This window comes from Sturnira hondurensis, unplaced genomic scaffold (assembly GCF_014824575.4).
Source record: "Sturnira hondurensis isolate 20B ecotype Veracruz unplaced genomic scaffold, ASM1482457v3 Scaffold0008380, whole genome shotgun sequence".
In the NCBI taxonomy this organism is placed as follows: domain Eukaryota; kingdom Metazoa; phylum Chordata; class Mammalia; order Chiroptera; family Phyllostomidae; genus Sturnira; species Sturnira hondurensis.
In genome coordinates, this window is record NW_028081011.1 from 3,116,739 (window position 1) to 3,137,952 (window position 21,214).

General features: G+C 47.8%; 1 protein-coding gene across 1 annotated transcript in view; it reads right to left on the bottom strand.

Annotated features, from left to right (window-relative positions):
* COL26A1 (collagen type XXVI alpha 1 chain) overlaps positions 1–21,214 on the bottom strand; it is a 179,946-nt gene that overhangs the window by 104,811 nt on the left and 53,921 nt on the right. The window lies entirely within an intron of this gene.

A 21,214-nucleotide genomic window follows, 5' to 3' on the forward strand; every position in this document is an offset into this window, starting at 1 on the left:
GTGCCAAGTGTATTCAAAAGTCCCTTCCAGCTCCATCTTCTTGAAAGCCCATAGGTATGGCCACCTGTGGTGGGAAGATGTCCTGCACGCTGACGGCTAGGGACTGAGTCGTGGGCCTACAATTCGCATGTTGAAGCCCTCTCCCTCTCCCCTCCCCACACATGGAGTAAAGGTCACATGGGGACACAGAAGACAGCTGCCTGAAAAAACAAAGTTCTGTTGTTGAGGCCACTGGGTCCATGATATCTTGTTACAGCAATCCCAGCTAAGACATTGACCAAAATAGTGAATAAGGTAAAGAAAAATACCATCAGAACCTGGGTAACTTCCAACCACCCGCAAGTCACTGAACTCCAACCTTTTCCCCAGTCTTTATTTCCTTTTGTTGATTCACCCAATGAATACTTTTCGAGTACCAACTACATGTTCTATGTGGTCAAGACTGATAAAACTGAGTCCTCATATTGAAGAATTCACAACCTAGCGGACAAGAGAGGCACTTCAGTGAAAGTCTGCAATCCGGGAGCGGGGCTCCAGCAGCAATAAAATGCTCTGTAAATCACTGCGGAATCCATAGCAAAATCTCAACATCCTACAGTTTCAATCTTTTCTTACAAATAAGTTTGATGCTTGTTTTGTATTAACATTATTTTGGAATCTTGGGAAACTCCGAGCACAGTGAGTACAACACATAGGACCAGATTTCACAATGGGGAGGAATTCGGCCTTGTTATTCACTTCCCAGGCATCGCCGTTACAGCCTCGCTGCTTGATCAAGCTGGCACACCTCCCTCTTAAAAACAGAACTCCGTGACTTCACAAAATCTGAATCTGCTGACACTGAGCAACCTAACCGCTGAGTGGAAAGTTATGAATTAATGGGTAGCAGCAGGCGTGACATCTCGAGATGTACTGTTGACAGGAAAACACACGAGTCACATCTTGAATTTCAGACATACTGCACCAAATACGAAAAATCCTGTTACACTAATTTCCCCTTTTTAAAAAAATCCTCTCCCTTGTGTTTCTCAAACGTTCCAGAAAACCAGCTTCCCCCTGCAGAGCTAAGGAAGGTATGGCCGTGTGCAGCACTGGGCAGGAAACGTGGAGCGAGTGAGGAGCCAGAGTCTGCGCAGAGAGACGCCCGCAGCTGGGATCTGGGGAGGTCTGGACCGAAGATCCCCGCCCCATCCACCCCGGAAAGCAACTGGCACAGGCCAATGGGGAAAGAGGTGGCAGAGAAACAGTGTTCCCATCACCTCTTCTTACAGCAGGTGGCCTGGTGGGGCATAGGTGAGTTAATGAGCCTGGGCCCAAGGAGTATAAATAGACTGTCTGCATTATAAACACACTTTCACACTCACACACACTTGTTCACACACTCAACACTCACTTGCACTCATTCACAGGCTCACACTCTCACACCCCAAGCCTGCTGCAGACCTCCCAGCCTGCAGCAGGCCCATCTGGGAGAGGGCAGAGGGGAGAAGCTCTCATTTAGATGAAAGAGGCCAGTGCTACTGCGGTTATCATTCCACAGTATAAGTAAATCAAACCATCAGGCTGCAGGCCTTAAACTTAGACAGTAATGTACACCAATTATTTCTCAGTAAAACTGGAAAAAATGAATTATCTAGCAGAAAACTTTTTAAAGATGCCAGTTTTTACATTAATTCCTGGAAGAAGATTGTTAGTCTGGCTGAGAAAGATCAGAAACGCTCCGGAATCCACCCAGGGCGGGCATGGGGGCAGGAAGGATCCTTTCGCTCAGGGCTCATGTCCTGCCTGATGCATCGGACGCACCTCGGGAAGGGAGCCACCTGGGCTCTGGGCTCTGGGCTCCCGCCCTACTGTGCAAGCACAACGTGGACTTGTTCACATTCCTTCCCCTCCCTGAGCCTGTTTCCTGGTCTGCTTGATGAGGGCCCCATGGAGACCAGAACGTGGTGCGCGAGGGTCCCTGAGAGGGCATATGTGGGAGGCACTGAGAATAGAAAGGGGTGCACGGAGGCTAGGTTTGCAAACAGATCTGGCCTCTTTCTTGCCAGCCCATGCCCTTTGGCTGTCCCCACTGTGGTCAGGAGGGTCTGACCCGCTTAGCCACGCATGCAGACCCTGCTCCAGCTCACTCAGCGACCCCACAGCCCCTGTGCCATAGACCACCCTTTGGTCTGGGAGCCCTCCAAAATGCACCAGGCATTCTCCAGTCCACTCCTTAATGATGATGATGATGGCGATAAAAATACTAGTGAAGACACATGAAAATATGACAAAAGCTTTCATCGAGTGCTCACCATGTACCAGGTACTGTTCTGAGTGTTTTACACTTGCTGACTCACAACAACCCTAACAGATGGATGCTATCACTGTTCCTAATTTACAGATGAGAAAACTGAGGCTGAGAAGTTAAGTAACTTTCTCAAGGTGGTGGAACTATGATCCAAATGCAGGCGGAATTGGTAGAGCCTAGTAACACTAGTTTGTGTCTGTTTCTCCCTACATCTGCACAAGGAACTGATCTTGGGCCCCTGAATCACGAAGGCAGAGTTTGGCCCCCAGAGAAGATTTTTTCTGCCCCTCACTTTGAGGCCATGCTCTGGCCTGTGCCACTGTAGGACCAGTAGGAGCCAGACGGCCTTCGAAGTCCACGAGCAGGGCACACCAGCAGGTGGCGCTGCTTCACCAGCCCAGAGGGCCAGGGCTCAGCTTGGATGGCCCCTCTGGTCTTACCTGAAGGCCCAAGGCAGACTCAGTGTTCACTGCCCCTCCCTCAGTCTAGGCAAGAAGCTGAGAAGCTTCATCCTTTTATGTCCACGAAGAACGCCCAGTCCTGCTGGGCTCCAGTCTGCAAACCCAGATCTTTCTAAATTGCAGATTCAGTTTTGCAGCTGCCCTCTCTCAAAATCTTCCATGGCTCACATAAACTAAAGACCTAAGTCTTTAAGTCAGTAAATGAGGCCCTGCCCACCTTTCCACCCACCCTCCTCCCACCACCATCAGCTGAGGCTCCTACCACCAGCACACAAGCTGCTCTCCCTGCCGGAGACCCAGCCCACCCCTTCACCCCCTCCCACCCTGGCCTTTGCATGTGAGTGCTCGTCTGCCTCCTTGCTCTTCTCCTTTACTCTGCCTGAGAAAACCTCCCATAGCTTTCAGGGTGTGACTCAAATGAACCCTCCTTCTCTGTGAAGCACCCTTACCACCCACACCCTGCCAGAATTGATGGGCTCCCCTCTCAGCCCTCCAGCAGCACCTTGTACAGAGTTTGGTTTGAGCCCAACACTGGTTCTGGTTCGTGCTCTCACAGATACACACCGAGAGCCTGCTGCGTGCCAGGCTCTGGGAATACAGGAATGAAGGAGGCAGGTGCAGGCTTCGCTGTCAGAGCCTGTGGCACGAATCACGTACCACAAGTGAGTGCATGACCACGCACTGCGGTAAGTGCTGTGAGGGAAAGCACTGAGATCACCGCTCACACCATAAAGGAATTTTCTTGTATTATTAAAATGTAACTTACACACAGCAAAATAGAAAATCTAATGTTAAGTGCATTGAACTTACACATGGGTACACCAACATTTCTGTCACTGGAAGGACCCCTTGTACCCTTCATGGGGTCGGTCACCCGGCCCCAGACACAGCCTCTCTTCCGCCTTCTCTCACCGGAGAGTGGGTCTCCTGTCCTGAAACGTCATTTACTAAATGGAAGCTGGCAGCATGCAGTCATTTGTGTCTGCTTTCTTCCACTCATCCATTATGTCTCAGTTTCATCTATTTTAAGTTTTTTATTCCTTTTTATTGTTAAATAATGTTCCATTATATAAATATACCACATTTGTCCATTCTCTTGTTGATGGGTATTTGGGCTGTTTCTAATCTGGAGCTATGATGGACAAAGATGCTATGAGCATTCTAATACAGGCTTTCTAAACAGTTTTTATTTCTCCAGATTATATACACAGGAACAGAACTGATGGGACATAGGACGGATACACATGAACTTCAGTAGATGGGAGAAACAGGTTCCCATGACCTGTTTGGCTAAACCAGTTCACACGCCTTGCAGCAATGTATCGGTCCCAGTTGCTCCTTGCCAACCTTGCCAACATTTGATATTGTTGGTCATTTTCATTTTAGTCATTCCAGGGTATAGGTAGTACTCTTTCATTATGGTTTTAGCTTGCAATTCCTGTCGACTAAATAAAGTAATCCCTTTTCATGTTTGTTATTTGCATACCTGCTTATGTGAGGTGTCTGTTCAAGATTTTAACCCGCTTTTACATTGGGTTTTGTGTCTTTTTCTTATTGATTTGTAAAATATATACTATATTCTTTACAGGAGGCCTTTGTCAGATGTATGTATTACAACTGTTTTCTCCCAGTTTGTGGCTTGCCTTTTCATTTTCTTAAAGGTTATTGATGATAATCAGTTTTTAATTTTGATAAAGTCCAACTCATCGATTTTTAAAATTTTATTATTTGTTGGGTAGAAGTTAAGTTTCCTTGTTTTTCATTTAGCTATCCACCTGCTCCAGCACCGTTTATTGGAAAGACCTCCCTTTCCCCACTGAATTACTTCAGCCTTGCTGACAACCAAACGATTGTTTTGTTTCCAGACTCTTCTGTTCCACTGCTCTGGTTTTCCATCTTTGCTCCCCAACCATGCAGTCTAATAAATGTAGCTTTAGAGTGAGTCTCCAAATCTGGTGATGCAAGTCTTCCATTTCTGTTCTCCTTCAAAACTGTCTTAGATACCGAGCGCCATTACATTCCCTTACTGAGTTGGCTCATTCATTTCTGGAAAAAAACAAACCACTATGATCTTGCCAAAGATTTCGTGGAATCTATAGATTAACTTCTAGAGAACTGACATCTTAATAATACCGAGTTGTCCTATCCATGGCAGAACTTTGCATTTACTTAGTTTTTCATTTTTCTCAGCAGGGTGCACGTCTTTTGTGAAGTTTACTCCTAGGTATGTGTCTTAGTCTGGTCAGGCCGCCATTACAAAATATCGAAAACTGAATGGCTTAAACAATAGAAATATATTTTCTTGAAGTTCTGGAGGCTGGGAAGTCCAAGATCCAGATTCCAGCCAATTCAGTTTCCGGCGAGGACTCTCTCCCTGGCTGGCAGACAGACACTTTCTTACTGTGTGTGGCGCTTTCCGCAGAGAGTGTGTGTGTTGGGGGTGGGAGGCGGGAAAGAGAGACAGAGGGAGGGAGGGAGGGAGAGGAAACAGTCTCTGGTGTCTCTTCTTATAAGGACACTAATCCTATTGGGTCAGGGCTCCACCTTTATGACTTCATTTAACCTTAGTTACTCAATACTTCCTTAGGGATCCCCTCTCCAAATACAGTCACATCGGGGGCTTCAACATATGAATGGGGGGGGGGATATAAACATCTACCCCATATCGTAGCTAATGCTTTTTTATTTTCCTGTGCATGAGATTTTTTCCATTTCACTCTCTACCTGTGTCTGCTCTTATATGAGCATAGTTATTCACTTATTTGTAGTAACCCTGTATGTTAGTTCGTTCCAGCTGCTGCAACAGCGTGCCACAGCCTGGGTGGCTCATAGACCACAGATTCGTTTCTCATAGTTCTGGAAGCTGGGAAGCCCAAGGGCAAAATGCTGGTAGATTCCATGACTAGTGAGGGCTCACCCTCCAGCTCGTAGACACTGCGTCCTCACAGGTAAGAAGGGGAATGGAGCTCTACGCAGTGCCCCTTATAAGAGCAGTAAGCCCATCCGCAAGGGCTCCTCCCCCGTGTCCTAATCCCCTCTCACGGCCACTCTCCAAACACCACTGTGTTGGGGCTGAGGTTTCAACATATGAATTTGGAGGGGGGGACCACTTGTATGCAGTGACCTTAATTAAGTTCATTTATAAGTTCTATCATTATATTTGCCTATTCTTTTAGATTTTCTATGTATACAATGCCATCTGTGAATAGAGTTCTTTTCTTTATATCTTCTTTGTTTCTGATCTGTATGCCTTTTATTTCTTCTTGTGTTTTTGCCTGCAGTATAATGCCGAGTAGAAGTGATCGGTGATCCTTTCTTTGTTCCCATTCAAAGGGGGAATCTGTACAGTATTTCATCAATTAAGTGTGACATTAGCTCTTTCGTTATCTTTATTAGATTGAGAACATTCCCTTCTCTACCTAATTTGCTGAGAGAATTATTTTTATCATGAACCGGTGCTGAATTTTATCAAATCATTTTTCTACATCTATTGAGATGATCGTATAGCTTTATCCTTTATTCTGTTATTTTGATGAATCACATTCATTAGCATTCAAATGTCAAACCAACATATTGTAGCATTCCTGGGATAAACCCCATGTGGCCATAACAGACCATCCTTTTTATATCTCACAGAATTCTATTGTCTAATATTTCATTTTGAATTTTTACATCTCTATTTACAGAAGATAGCAGTGGAATGCTTTATCTCTTGAAAAAAGCTTGAGAAGCTGATTAACAAGGATCACCTCCAGGATGGGTGAGGGCTTTCGTTTTCACTCTATGCTCTTTAATACTTTCTGGATTTTGAATTTTGTGCCTTTTAAATCACTCAGAAAAGAATAAAAGTAAATGCTAAATAAAAAACAGATGATGCTATTATAGATTGAATGTTTATGTCTCCCCCCACCCCTAAATTCATATGTTGAAATCCTACCCCTCAAAGTGTTGGTATGTAGAGGTGGGGCCTCTGGGAGGTATTAGGTTTAGATGAGGTCAGGAGGGTGGGGCCCTGCGATGGGATTAATATCCTTCTAACACGGAGAAGAAGAAGAAAGATCCCGGTTCTCTCTCTCAGTCCTCCCCATGCACACGCTGAAGGCAGCGTCTGTGAGGCAGGAAGAGGGCCTTCGCCAGGAACCGACCTGCCAGCACCTTCACCTTGGACTTGCCAGACTCAAGAACTGTGGGAAATAGATGTCCGTTGCTTAAGCCACCCAGTCTACAGGATTTTGTTCATTTTGTTACAGCAGCCCAAGCAGACTAATACAGATTTACATTTAGTGTTCAACACAATCCCCAGTAGGTGCACGTGTTCACAAATGTAACCTATCATGATGGTCGGTGTTGTGTGTCCACCTGACCGAGCTAAGGGAGGCCCAGAGAGCTGGTGCCGCGTTACTTCTGAGTGTGGCTGCCAGGGCGTCTCCAGAGAGATGAGCATTGGACCGGGCGGACTGAGGAGAGACGGTCACTGTCGCAGAGAGGTGAACTGGTGTGGCCACCGTGGAGAACAGTTTGGAGGTTTGCTTTGAAAAATTAAAATAGCGTTATGATACGATCCAGCAATCCCTCTTCTGGGAATATGTCCAAAAGAAACCCAATCAGTGTTCCTCGCAATAGTATTCCCATCAGTTGGGGCATGGAAACAACCGAAGTGTCCGTCAACAGATGAAGGGATAAAAAAGTGGCCCCTGATCCATGTAAATTTTAAAATTTTGGTAAAAAATGTGACCTATATACACATATACACAGTGGAATATTATTCAGCCATCAAATGAAGGAAATCCTGTCGTTTGGGAAAACATGGATGAACCTGGAGGGCAGTATTCTAAGTGAAATAAACCAGACACAGAAAGACAGATATGTCATGATCTCATACATGGAACTGAAAAAAAAACGTAGAGCTCATAGTAACAAAGAGTAGCAGAGCCGTTACCAGAGACTAGGAGGCGGAGAACCAGGGAGATATTGATCACAGGGCCCAAACTCTCAGTTACAAGAGAAGTAAGTCCATCTTGGCCCCTCTGGCTAATAATAATGTTACATTCTCAAAATTTGCCAAGAGAGCAGATCACAAGAAGTCGTCCCCCCTCCACACACACACACACAAACAGTAACTACGGTAACTGTGGGAGGTGATGAATATGTTAATAAGCTTGACTGTGTTAATCATTTCACAACAAGTATGGATATCAAAACATCACATTGTATACCTTCAATAGGCACAATTTTTATTTGTCAGATATAAACAGACACACAAGTACACACACACAGAATCTTGAAGGTCTATGTGAGACAAGAGGTCAAGGCTGATTCAAGGGGCAGAGAGGATTCCTGCCCCTCTTCCACCCCTCACCCCAGGGAGCAACCCCTTTCAGAGCAGACCAGCCCCCCAGGCCACCCCCACAATAAGACAAACAGCCACCAACCCAGGGTCTTCAGATGTCATTTAATCTCCATCAGCCTTGAGGCCATTCTCAGCTGAGGACCCCAAGCTCCAAGAAGAACGCAGCTTGCCCAAGTCTCCTCCGAGGGGCCGCGCCCGGCACAGGCACTCTCCACCTGTGGGGTGGTGGTGTCAGCCTCGCTCCTTGGCAGCAGCTCTGAGGACCAAGGAGGAAGTACTGGGCAGGGTGGGGGGTGGCGTAGAGAACCAGGAGTGCCCCCACCACCAAGGCTTTAACAACCTCCAGATACTGGAGAGACACAAGACTGCCCCGTGAGGCCTGAATTCCCCCCAAAGTGGAGATATCCCACCCTCCCAACTTCCTCCTGATTTCACAGTGCTGGGGTGTCCACACAGGAGGGCAAGCGAACTCCACAACGCGGCGCATAAGCTCTGGCCCAGCATCCACAGGCCTTCCCAGTGCCCCTCCTGCCCTTCGCTTGCATTTTCCAGCCACCTTAAGGGCCTGTGCATCTCCCCCACCAATTAAGGCCCTGTCACCTCCATCCTCACCTCAAAGGCCCTCTACTCCAGGAAGCCCTCCTGAGGTCTCCATCTCCAACTAGAGCAACTTTTCCAGCTGGTTCCCTGTGCCCTGCCTTCCTAGCGCTTACTCCTGGTTGCAAACTATATCCCTGTGTGTGGTTATTAATTGATGCTCATGTCTCTGCCGCACCACGAGCTCCAGAGTGGCAAGGACCTTGTCTGTGTCTGGCACACAGTAGGTGGGCAACACTATGTATGACCCAGCAGTTCTCTGCAGCCTGCTGGCCTTTAGGTGTACAAGGCCACACCACTATGGAAATGGGCTGAAGGTGGGGAGCCCCTCACTGGGGTCCATGAAAAGTGCTATATAGGCCCACTTTACAAATGGCAAGATCAGCTCAGAAAAGGAAGGGGAATGTAAGATACTTGGTTGTATCTACTGAACACCTGGGAGCTCAGTCACTCACAGCGTGGGAGTGTGGCTACCCCGCTTACAGAAGCGGACACCGAGTGGCTGGTAGAGGGGTCAGCCATGACCCACTCCCCACCCTCAATCGCACGTCCCCAGACCTCTGTCTTTCCATCAGCTGCCACCTGCCTCCAGCCCTGGACACATCTGATAAGTGAGATGAGGCTTCTCCGGTCCCTTTGGCCCCACTGCAATGGGGACACAGCATGTGAGACACTGGGTTGTGTGTGCAGGGTGACCCCCCAAAGACAGTCCAGGCCAATTTGGCTCAAGAAGCAATGCAGGCAGGCAGGACGAGCACGGGTCTTTCTAGCTGCTTTGTTTCCAGATGATTCCAGTGCATCTTTGCCCAACAGTGAGAGCTGAGTGAGCCCTCCTCCCCGAGTCCCCATAGATTCTGAGCTAAGATGCACCAACCGGTCCCTCTCTAACCTGAAAGTCTCCAAATACAAGATGGTGTTTCCATCTGGTGTCCCCCGCCTCACCAGCCTGATTTTCACCCCAGACAGCCTAATTCTAGAAACTTCTGATCACTCTGCGTTTACTCCCTTGAATTGGAGGGTCCTGGGGCTTCCCTCACTGTCATTTGGCAAATTCAAGGACATATGCCCTCCTGGGGGTTACTATTCACTCAACAAATAGCCACAAAAATCTTGACCCTACCACACTCTGGATCCATCCGAATCCACGATGCTCCTACCAGCCCACTGCTCTCCTTCTGCCCGCCCTGCCCGGCCTCCATCACCCCCCTTCCTAGGCAAGGCAACGGCCCCTAACTGGCACACAGCTTCCACTTCCACCTCCAGTACTCCAGGCTCCACACAGATGCTCCAGCAGTGTTTGCAAAGCACAAATTCCCTCCATAACCCTGCTTAGCTTATCTTCAATCTTAGGACAAAACCCAAATCCATAGTATGACCATGTGGACTTCTAAGATCTGGCCCCTGTCCACCTTGGCTGCCTCCCCACTCACCCCTCCCCCAGCTCTGCTCAGAAACCCAACAGAGCTCCTTCCCATATCAGGGCTTGTCATCTGCTGTTCCCTCTGCCCGAGACACCCACTAACTCCAACAAAGCCCCTAGGGCTCTCCAGAAGTGCCCCTCCTCCGAGGGGCCCCCTTGAGCAGGCCACTCTCAATTCCACCCACCCCTGCAAGCTGGATCCCCTCGATTTACACTGTCACAGAGACCTGACTTGTCTTCCAAACACTCATCACCCTTATAATTACACACCCATCAGGCGATCATTTGTCTGATGTCTATCTCCTCCACGAAGCTGCTGGCTGCACCCCAGGCCTAGCTCAGGGCGGGGCACATCATATGCACTCAATAAAAATCGGTGGAACGAGTGAAACAATCAATAAACAGTGTGTGCCAGATGGAGTCGCAGGCTGGGAGCTGCACAGCTAACCAAGACATGGTGGCTCCCTGGAGGAACTCAGGGTGTCTGGCTGGGGAACATGCTTGGAAACTGATGACTGTAGGGATGGGGGGCAGGTCATGGTCAGTTCTACCAGGAGGTTGCAGGAAAAGCCCCCTACCTTGGGGGTGCACTCAGGGCACCTCGGGGTGAGGAGGCAGCCAGCTCCAGGAGGGCCAGGACGTTGTTTCAGATGAAATTTGGTGTGTTTGGGAGCAGAGTAATTTGACAGGCAGCCAGGGCACAGACAAGGCAGCGAGTGAAGGCTGCCGGGCTACGAAAACCTTGAATGCGGGCAGAGAGCACGGGCGAGGTCTGTGAGCACTGCACTGGTCATCGCAACCTGGGCTTCTCAGACATGCTCCCGACCAGTAAAATACTGTTGAACCCATCATATATGCATATTAAGGTTTGCATGTGTAAGTACAGGTACTACTCACTGTCTCTGCATATGTTAAAAACCGATACAGTTTAATCTCACTCTTACTTTATGTAGGTTAAAAAATAAAAGAAGACATTTCACCCTGCGACAGAGGGTCTTGTGCAGCCCCTGTGACCCAACCCCTCCTGCCAGGGGAGGCCACGCGGGGACTGTGGCCAGAGCAGTGTCGTGATCAGATATGCTCTCAAGAGACACCCCACCTGTGGCTGCGTGGCCGCTGGACGGGAAGGGAGAGATGGGAATCAGGCAGCTGCTGGCTGAGAAAGCAGGACAGGGCAAGGACAAACAGCCTCACTTTGTGGTGGGGGTTGGGGGAGAGGCTGCGACCAAGGAGGAGCTGAGGGTCGGACTCCAGGGTAATGAAGTGGCATGGGTTGGACGGCACCCGGCCTCCCTGTGGGGCTGGCCCGTTCCCATCCACTTGGCAATGCACGGGAGCTGCCCACCCCCCAACCCCGAGCAGCTGGAGGAGGGCCTGACCCTCTGGGGGCCCCGAGTCGCTCCAGGGAGCACAGGGGGCTGAGGTCATGAGGTCTCCAAGGGGCCGGGCTGAAGCCCTGCAGCTGTTCAATGACTGTTCCAGAAAAGGTGCAGATGTGTCCCGTGCATCCCCAAAGGTGCCCTGGACTCACGCAGTCACATGAGAGGGCATTAGGAGAAAAGGATCCCAGCAGGGGCGAGGTGCCCATCACTGGGGGTCTGTAAGCAGAGGCCATGGCTCTTTGGCCTCCGAAGCCAAGGTCTCCAAAGCACCACAGGGTGCTTCGGTGGGTGCCAGGACAGGAAACGACCCTGTGGGCCCAGAGACCAAGGCTGGGGGAGCAGGTGCCCCCTCCTCCCTGGGCACTTCAACCCACAGGCCTCTGCTCCTGCCCTGGCCCCACTTCCTCACCAGAGACCACCGCTAGGAGGACCAGACTGGGAGGTACCGAGACAGGCTGGAGACTCAACAGGAAATGGGAGTGGGGGTTTCTGAGAGGGAGGCAGTAGATTATTAATCTCTTGATTAATAGCAGAGGACTGGCAGGAGAGGAAGGGGCTGTCCCACTGCAGTGCTGAGGCAGGAGGCGAGGGGTCTCCAGCCTCTGGCCTCCTCAGAATCCAAGCTAGTCATTCTTAAATGCCAGGTGGGAACCACAAGAGCCAAGTGGGTAGTGCCTTCTGCTCAGGCCTCCCCTCCCACCCAGGACCAGCACCAGGATCACAGACCACTTAGGAGGGCGGACTGGGGGAGGTGGCACAGCCCAGACAAGCTCCCACCACTGGGGTGGCAGCCTTGCAGAGCTTTCCGACCCACACAGGCCAGCTCAGGGAGGAGGGGCAGGAAAGAAGGCCACACTTCTGAGAAAGTGCTAAGTCCAGGACTTCGTGCAGCCTTGCGGGCAGCAGGCAACCCACCAGAGGAGGGAGGCCGGCTGGCAGGGGGCCGTCTGGAGGAGGGGTTCGAAGGAGGCAGATGAAGCCCCGGAGAGTTCCGGCAAAACCCTCCACTCAGCACATCTGGAAAAGGTTGGCTCTAACACCATCAAAGAGCTCTGAGGGGCCAGGAGACAGAGGAGGGCAAGGAAGCGGGTGAGGGAAACTTAACCCCGGAGCCCCTGGGGCTGGTCCTCCTGAATCTGTCCAGCCCTGCAACCTGGCCCCCTGCCCTCCCCCAGCAGACCCTGGCTCCAAAGGGCAGAAGGGCACATGGACAATGCCTGACATCATCCTGCTGCAGCAAACAAGGCCCAATGGCCACAGGATTTCAATCCCAGAGCAAGGCGGGGTGTATCCTCATTTCCCAGGAAGGAAAACTAAGGCACAGAGAGGGGAAGCATGGGTTGTCCTTGCCGCCTCCCTTCAGTCCTTAGCTGGGTCTGAGGGCCCCTCACAGGGACTCTCCGGTTCCAGGCCCCTCACTAAGGAGCTGGCTGGAGAAGCCCACAGGGAGGGGACTGGCAGGGCACCTGCCCCCAGGCCAGGGCTCCTTCTAGAGCCTCCTGCCTGGCTGTTTCCTCTCCCCCACCTGCACCCCCTTCTCCTGGTGAAATCCCCTCACACCCAAATCCCTGCTCTAACGTTTCCCACAGGAAGTCCAGGACTTGGTCTCATAGGGACACACCCCCATTTCTGCAAGTCCGTGATTGGCCTGACCCCCTCCACAAGCTCTGTGAGGCAGGGGCCGTGCCCTTGGCACTCGGGTGCTCAATAAGGATGGAACAGACCAAACACAATCTGAGCAACCTGAGGCAGGCCGCAGTCCCAGAGGCCAGGCCAGGCCCCGCAGAACCCCCTCACCCTCCCTCCACACCAGCTGCTGGCTGAACAGGCATCTGGCATGGTTCTCTGGCCTCATGTTGGTTCATAAACCTTAGTTTGGGGTGTCATTCTCATCCCCACCTCACACACACACACACGCACACACACACATATACAATGAAAATCCAATATAAAAAAATCAACAGAATGCAAAAATCCACACGGGATACAGTTACAATATTTTTTTTCACTTAACAAACAGATGGATACATTCCTCTAATGCATGTTGTTAAGCAGCCCATGTGCCATGCCCGCTCTGAGCCCTGGGGTAACGGGACAATGACAGTGGCCCTGCTTCTGGGCACTATGGGCTGGTGAAAAGGGTCAGCCTCAAACCAGGCCATTTCAGTGTCACGTGAGTGGGACCCCCAGAGTGGGGGGTGGGTGCCCCCATCTCAGCCCTCCCTCCTACTGCTGTTCTGACAAGGCCCCCTTCCTCTCCCACTCCAGGTCCACCCACCCCAGCTGGCCCCCCAAACCTCACTCCTACAGCCAGCCTCAGCCTGGCCGCGCCAGCTCTTCTCCCGGGTCATCCTGGCAGTTTAAAATGTCTTAAAAACAGCTAACCAGGACTTCTGGCCACGATGGAGGTGTAGGTGGAAACACAGTACCTCCTTGCACAACCAAGTTTATGAACAACAAACATTTAGAAACCAGAACACAACCCGAACACAGAGAAAATTGAATTGGACCGAAGTCCGACAAGAACGCACCATTCATCCAGACCTGTAAGAGGGGCAGAGTCAGCGGCTGGCAGAGAGGAGTCACAGCAGAAAAAAGCAGCCAGACCGACCCAGGCGCACAGGCAGTGATTGGCAGATCCCAGGTGTGGGGTGGACACGGGCAGACCCAGTGAGGGTGGAAGGTGCTGGCCAACTGCAGTCACACATTCGTGCACAGATAAACCAGGCAAAGGAGTGAGCAGTGAGACAGACCGTACAACCCAGGGCCCCAGCAACGGGAAATATAGCCTAAAAGCATCAACTGGAAGAACTTTCGGGGTCGAGGTGCCGGGAGAGGCTCCCAGGCTCACAGAGAGTTCGTTCAAGAGACCCACAGGGTCCTGGAGGGTACACGGACCCACACACCTGGGAACCAGCACCAGAGGAGCCCAATTTGCTTATGGGAAGCCAGAGAGGGGACAGAAATCTGAGAGAGAGCGGAGCGGAGCAAAGTGCCATTTTTTTCCCTCTCTGACCCTGCCCCCACATACAGCATCACAACCCAGGGACTTGGGTTGCCCCGCCCTGGTGAACACCTAAGGCTCCGCCCCTCATACATAACAGGCACCCAAAACATTATGGCTCCAGCAGAAGAACAGCTCAAAGCCTCAGAGCCAATACTTCTAAGCAACAAAGAGATGGCCAACCTCTCAGATGCACAGTTCAAAATACGGATGATCAGGATGCTCACAGAACTGGTTGATTTTAGCCACAAATTAGAAGAACATATGAAGGCTACACTAAGTGAAATGAAGGGAAATGCACAGGGAACCAATAGTGATGGTAAGGAAACTGGGACTCAAATCAAGGGAGTGGACCAGAAGGAAGAAAAAAATGACCAAACAGAAAAATAAGAAGTAACAAGAATTCAAAAACATGAGGAGAGGCTTAGGAACCTCCAGGACATCTTTAAACATTCCAACATCTGAATTATAGGGGACCAGAAAAGAAAGAGGAAGAGCAACAAGTGGAAAAGTTATTTGAACAAATAATAAAGGAGAACTTCCCCAGTCTGGCAAAGGAAATAGACTTCCAGGAAGTCCAAGAAGCTCAGAGAGTCCCAAAGAAGTTGGACCCAAGAAGGAACACACCAAGGCACATCATAATTACATTACCCAAGACGAAAATGAAGGAGAGAATCCTAGAAGCAGCAAGAGATAAGGGGACAGTCACCTACAAAGGAGTTCCCATCAGATTGTCAGCTGATTTCTCAAAAGAGACCTTACAGCGGCCACTTATGTGAAAATGTTGGGGTTATCCCCTTAAGTGATCAGACCCTCCCGTCACCTCAGCTGCTTGGGCACCTTGTGACCCCACCCACTTGCCCCCACAACCCAGCGTGTGCCGCCCCATCTCACGCCTGTGTTCCCCACAGCAAACAGCGGTCTCTTCACAACCTCCATCAGCTCATCCCAGGAGCCTCCACCAAGGACAGAAAACCAGCCCCCAAACAAGCTGAAGGAAGGAAACAGTGGACATGACAGCAGAAATCAATGAAATTAAAAATAGAAAAACAATACAGAAAAAGGAATGACGCCACTAGTGAGACTGACAAAGAAAAAGGGAGAAAAAACACTGATTATCAAAATCAGGAATGAAATAGGGAAGAGCATTATTTACACAAATTTAACAACTTGGAGGAAATGAACCCATTCACCGAAAAACACAAATTACCAAAAGTCACTCAGTACAAAATAGACGGTTTGAATAGCCCTATAACTATTAAGGAAGTTAAATGTGTAGCTTAGAAACTCCCCAAAATGAAATTTCCAGGTCCAGAGGGTTTCACTGGGGAATCCTACCATGTTAATTCTTTAAGAAGAATCAGTACCCACTTTACACAGTCCCTTCCAGGAGATGTAAGAGGGAGTGCTTCTTAACTCGTTTTATGGGACCCAGATACCAAAGTCAGGTGCGCAAAAGAACACCGTGGACCAACACCCACCGTGAAGACAGACATAAAAATCCTTAACAAAGTATTAGCAGACAGACTTCAGCAGTATGGAAAAGGATTTCAGACCATGACCAAACGGACTTTATTCCACGGATGAAATGCTGGTTCAGTATTCCAAAATCAGTTTGTGTAATCACCATATTAACAGGCTAAAGAAAAAAATCACATGACCATGTTAATCAGTACAAAAGAAAATTGACAAAATTTAGTGCCCAACCTGGCAGGGAACGTCTATACAACACTGTACTCAATGGTGAGCTGTCTCCCCGTCCAACTGGGAACCCCTCTCCCCTCCTCCACTCTGACTCAGTGGGTGCTGGGGAGTCTAGCCAGCGAAAAGGCAAGAGAAGGAAACAGCAAGCAAATATATGGATCAGAAAAAAGGAAATAAAACTGTCTCTATTGATAGATGACATGACCGTGTTTGTAGAAAATCTCAAGGAATCTACAAAAAAAACACAACACTCCCAGAATTAATGAGTTTAGCAAGGTCAAAGGATACATACAAAAGATAAACATGCAAAAAGTTATCTATACTGTCATTGAGCACAAGAACATAAAACTTAAAATTTTACCCCCCAAAATTTAGTTAATTAAAAAGATGAACAGGTCTTGCAATAAAGAAATCAATAAAGAGAGAAAAGAAATTTTAAAAGGTCTAAATGAGTGGAGAGACGTGCCATATTCCTAAATTGGGAGACTCAGCACAGTAAAAATATCAATACTAAGTGGCAATACCTGTAATTGGGGGTAATGCAATTAAGGTTAATGCAATTCCTGTAAAAGCTCATCAATATTGTGGTAGACACAGACAAGATTACCCCTAAAGTTCACATGAAAAGAGAAAGGAACTATAGTAGCTAAAACAATTTTGGAAAAGAAGAACAAAGTGAGAAACATCAGTCTACCTGGCTTCAAGGCCCACTATTACATAGCTACAGTGCACGAGACTGTGCCTATCGGTCTCGCACAAGGGGAACGAGATCATGAAAAAAAGGACTTGGTGTGACACTGCCATTTCTTCTGCTTTTGTTTCTGTGCCTTTGCAGAGCTTTCGACAGCGAAGTGTCGGGACAGAGCATTCGGAGGCTCACACACAGTCCGTGTAGCCCCTAGGGGCCACAGGGAGCGGGGTTCAGGGCCGAATTTGCCATTTTCAGTGGAAAACAAGCGCAGTTGCCTGCTAAGATGACTTTGTACTTTGGATGCAGGTTTGCCACACCTTTCTTTATAGTAAGACGCAAACTACTAAAAAAAATAAGGATGTTTTCATTAGTCCATGAAACAGCAATGAAGAGGAGCATTTTAAGAGGGCAGTCACTTTGGGAAATGTTTCAAACTGTTGAACTTGACACTACATGTGTTTGTAAATAAACTTACGGCGTGAACCCTGCACGCCTCTTCTCTGAAATGTGAAACGTGACAACCGAGCATGTGTATAATTTTTGATTTAGTCACTATCCCAGTATTGGTTTCTTGATCAAATACATGTGATTTAGCTTGTTTCTTGGTCACAGATTCTGAGATTTTATTTAGTTTTCAACTGCGAGATCACAACCTTGTTGTTAATTTGTGTTATAGAAGAGAAATGCAAACTTAGCTTTGGTTCTATACTAATTTCTTTTTTATTTTTAGGGGGAGAAACGATTTACTTTTAGTTTTCCCCTTTACTTTGAAGGAATAAATTGGTTTTTACCCACGAGTGATAAGAGGAAAACCAGTAGTGTATACAGATTTAAAGTTCGAGAGCTTCATTTTTATCTCCAGATCTGTACCCTGAAACTGAAATTTTTGTCTTAATAAATATAAGTCTTGTTTAGACTGAATAAAAATACAATATTTGAAATGGAATGTAATAGAGTATAAGGTAGAATGTAGGAAATAATTACCCATTCATTCTGGAGCTTTGACTATAAATATGGGTTAAAAGATGGCTCCGATTATTGATTCTCTCAGTGAGTCAAATTTAGATAATAGTGAAAGGTGGCTTCCCATGTAGAGTGTAATGACTTAATTCTTAGGGCTTTGTATTAGGGCAAGGAAAAAGAAATCAGCTACTGAGTATTTTAATCTCGGTTCAGTCCCTTCCGGTACATCACTGGCGTTACCAGAACGCTGTAGCCCTGACCAGCGTGGCTCAGTGGGCTGGGCATCGTCCTGCAAACCAAAGGGCAGTTCGACTCCCAACAAGGGTCCACGCCTGGGTTGTGGGCCAGGCCCCGCGGTTGGCGGAGTGCAAGAGGCAGCCAATGGATGTTTCTCTCGAACATAGATATTTTACTCCATCTCTTTCTCTCTCCCTTCCCCTATCTCTTAAAATTTATAAATAAAATCTTTTTAAAAATACTGTGAAGCAGAGGTTGGAAACTGGTGGTCTGTTTGGCCTACAGACTTAGGTGTGTAAGGGGAAGGGAAGGAGGGAGGAGGGGAGTGTTGTACTATTTTTAAACCAATATTTAAAACCAGGATATCCAAATATTCACATAAAAGTCTATATTTCTGGATTCCTGAGAAATTGCTCTGGGCGGTTCTGCACATCCCTTCCCGCAACTGAAGGACTGCCTCTGTCAGTCCACGCTGCCTGTGTGTGCACACTGTCAAACCCGTGATTTGCCAGAGACTACGTTTTTTATTGCTCCCTCAGTTTATCTGAGAGGGCCTGTTTCAGACTTTTCATAACCACCTAGCAACTCCTTAAATACTGGGTGTGATTCAATCTAGATGAGTTTGGTCAACCATCCCACCCCCACCCAAAAAACAAGGCTCTGTGGGGTTGGAAGGGCAGACACACGTACCAGTGGAGCAGGACAGGGAACGCAGAAACAAACTAACACAAACACACCCAAATGATGTTTGACAAATATGCAGAAGCAATTCGACAGTGGAAGAGCGACATTTTGGCACGTGGTGGTGGAGCACCTGGGACGCGGGCAGAGGAAAACACGGACTGCACCCCAAGCTCTGACCCTGTGCAAAAATTAAATCAGGATGAGCCATGGCCTTAAACATCAAATATAAAACTATAAAACGTTTAGAAAAAACATAGGAGAAAACCTTCAGGATCTAAAGTTAGAAAGAGTTCTTAGACTTGCACCAAAAGCAAAATCCAGAAAAGGAAAAAAACTGATCAATTGCACTTCATTAAAATTAAAAACATTTGCTCAGCAAAAGACTCTTAAGAGGATGAAAAGACAAGCCACAGAGTGGGAGAAAATATTTGCAAACCAATAAATGACAATGAGTTAATATTTAAAACATATCAAGAAATCTCAAGCTCTGGCTGGGGTGGCTCAGTGGATTGAGTGCTGGCCTGCGAATGAAAGGGTCACTGGTTCGATTCTCAGTCAGGCACATGCCTGGGTTGTGGGCCAGGTACCCAGTAGGGGACGTGCTAGAGTCACGAATACGAAATATTTGTTGCATTGCATGCAACCACCTATTGATGTTTCTCTCCCTCTCTTCCTCCCTCCCTTCCCCTCTGTCAAAAAATAAAAATTTTTTTTTATCTCAAAACTCAACAGTTGAAAAACAAATAATCCAATTAAATGTGCAAAAGATGGCCCATTTAATGGACAGAAGACATTAAGACACATTTCACTGAAGAATATACACAGTTGGCAAATAAACACATGAAAAGATGTTCAACAAATTAAAACCACAATGAAATGGACTACACAGAATGGCTAAAATAAAATGCAATGACAACACCAAATGCTGGCAAGGATACAGAGAAACTGGGTCACTCAGACATTGCTGGTGGGAATGTAAAATGGCCCAGTCACTCTGGCAACAGTTCAGCGATTTCTCAGAAAACCAGACATGCAACTACCATATGACCCAACAACCGCACTGCTTCCTGGCACGAACCCAGAAAAATGAAAACTCATGCTCACACAAAACCCTGAATATACACAAATATTCGTAGCAGCTTTACTCCCAAGAGCCCCAAACTGGAAACAACCCAGACATCTTTCGACAGAGGGATGATTAAATGAACTGTGGCACAACCATACTGTAGAACACTACTCAGTGATAAAGAGGAGTGTCTACTGATACACCCAACGGCCTGATGAATCTCCAGAAAATTATGATGCATGAACAGTATATAACCATTTCAAAAGGTTATATACTAATTCCATTCTTGAGGTGGCAAAATTACAGAAATGGAGAGGAGATTGGTGGTCATCCGAGGTCCAGGAGGTGGCAGGGGCAGGAGGAAAGTGGGTGAGGTTATGAAAGGAACCCACGGGGGGTCCTCGTGGGGAAGGAACAGCTCTGCTTCTGGCCACGTCCATGTCAGTCCTGACAGCAGTGTTGTACTGTAGTTTTGTAAGAAGTTACTGTTGAGAGGAACAGGGTGAAAATAGGACGTGGGATCTCTGCATTGTTTCTTACAACTATATGTGAATTTGCAGTGATCTCAAAATAAAAAGTTCAATTTAAAAACAAACTCTTAAAGCAGGTCATTCTTTTTTAAAAAATATATTTAATTGATTATGCCATTACAGTTGTCCCATTTTCCCACCTTCATTCCCCTCCACCCGGCATAACCCCCTCCCCCCACATTCCCCCCCACCTTTAGTTCATATCCATGTGTCATAGTTCTTTAGCTTCTACATTTCCCACACTACTCTTGCTCTCCCCCTGTCTATTTTCTGCCTACCATCTACGCTACTTAGTCTCTGTACCTTCTCCCCCCTCTCTCCTCCTCCCACTCCCCTGTTGCTAACCCTCCATGTGATCTCCATTTCTGTGCTCTGTTCCTGTTCTAGTTGTTTGTTTAGTTTGCTTTTGTTTTTGTTTTAGGTGTGGTTGTTATAACTGTGAGTTTGCTGTCCTTTCACTGTTCATATTATTCATCTTCTTTTTCTTAGATAAGTCCCTTTAGCATTTCATATAATAAAGGTTTGGTGAAGATGAATTCCTTCAACTTGACCTTATCTGAGAAGCACTTTATCTGCCCTTCCATTCTAAATGAAAGCTGTGCTGGATAGAGCAATCTTGGATGTAGGTCCTTGTCTTTCATGACTTGGAATACTTCTTTCCAGCCCCTTCTTGCCTGGAAGGTCTCTTTTGAGAAATCAGCTGACAGTCTGATGGGAACTCCTTTGTAGGTAACTGTCCCCTTATCTGTTGCTGCTTCTAGGATTCTCTCCTTCATTTTAATCTTGGCTAATGTAATTATGATGTGCCTTGGTGTGTTCCTCCTTGGGTCCAACT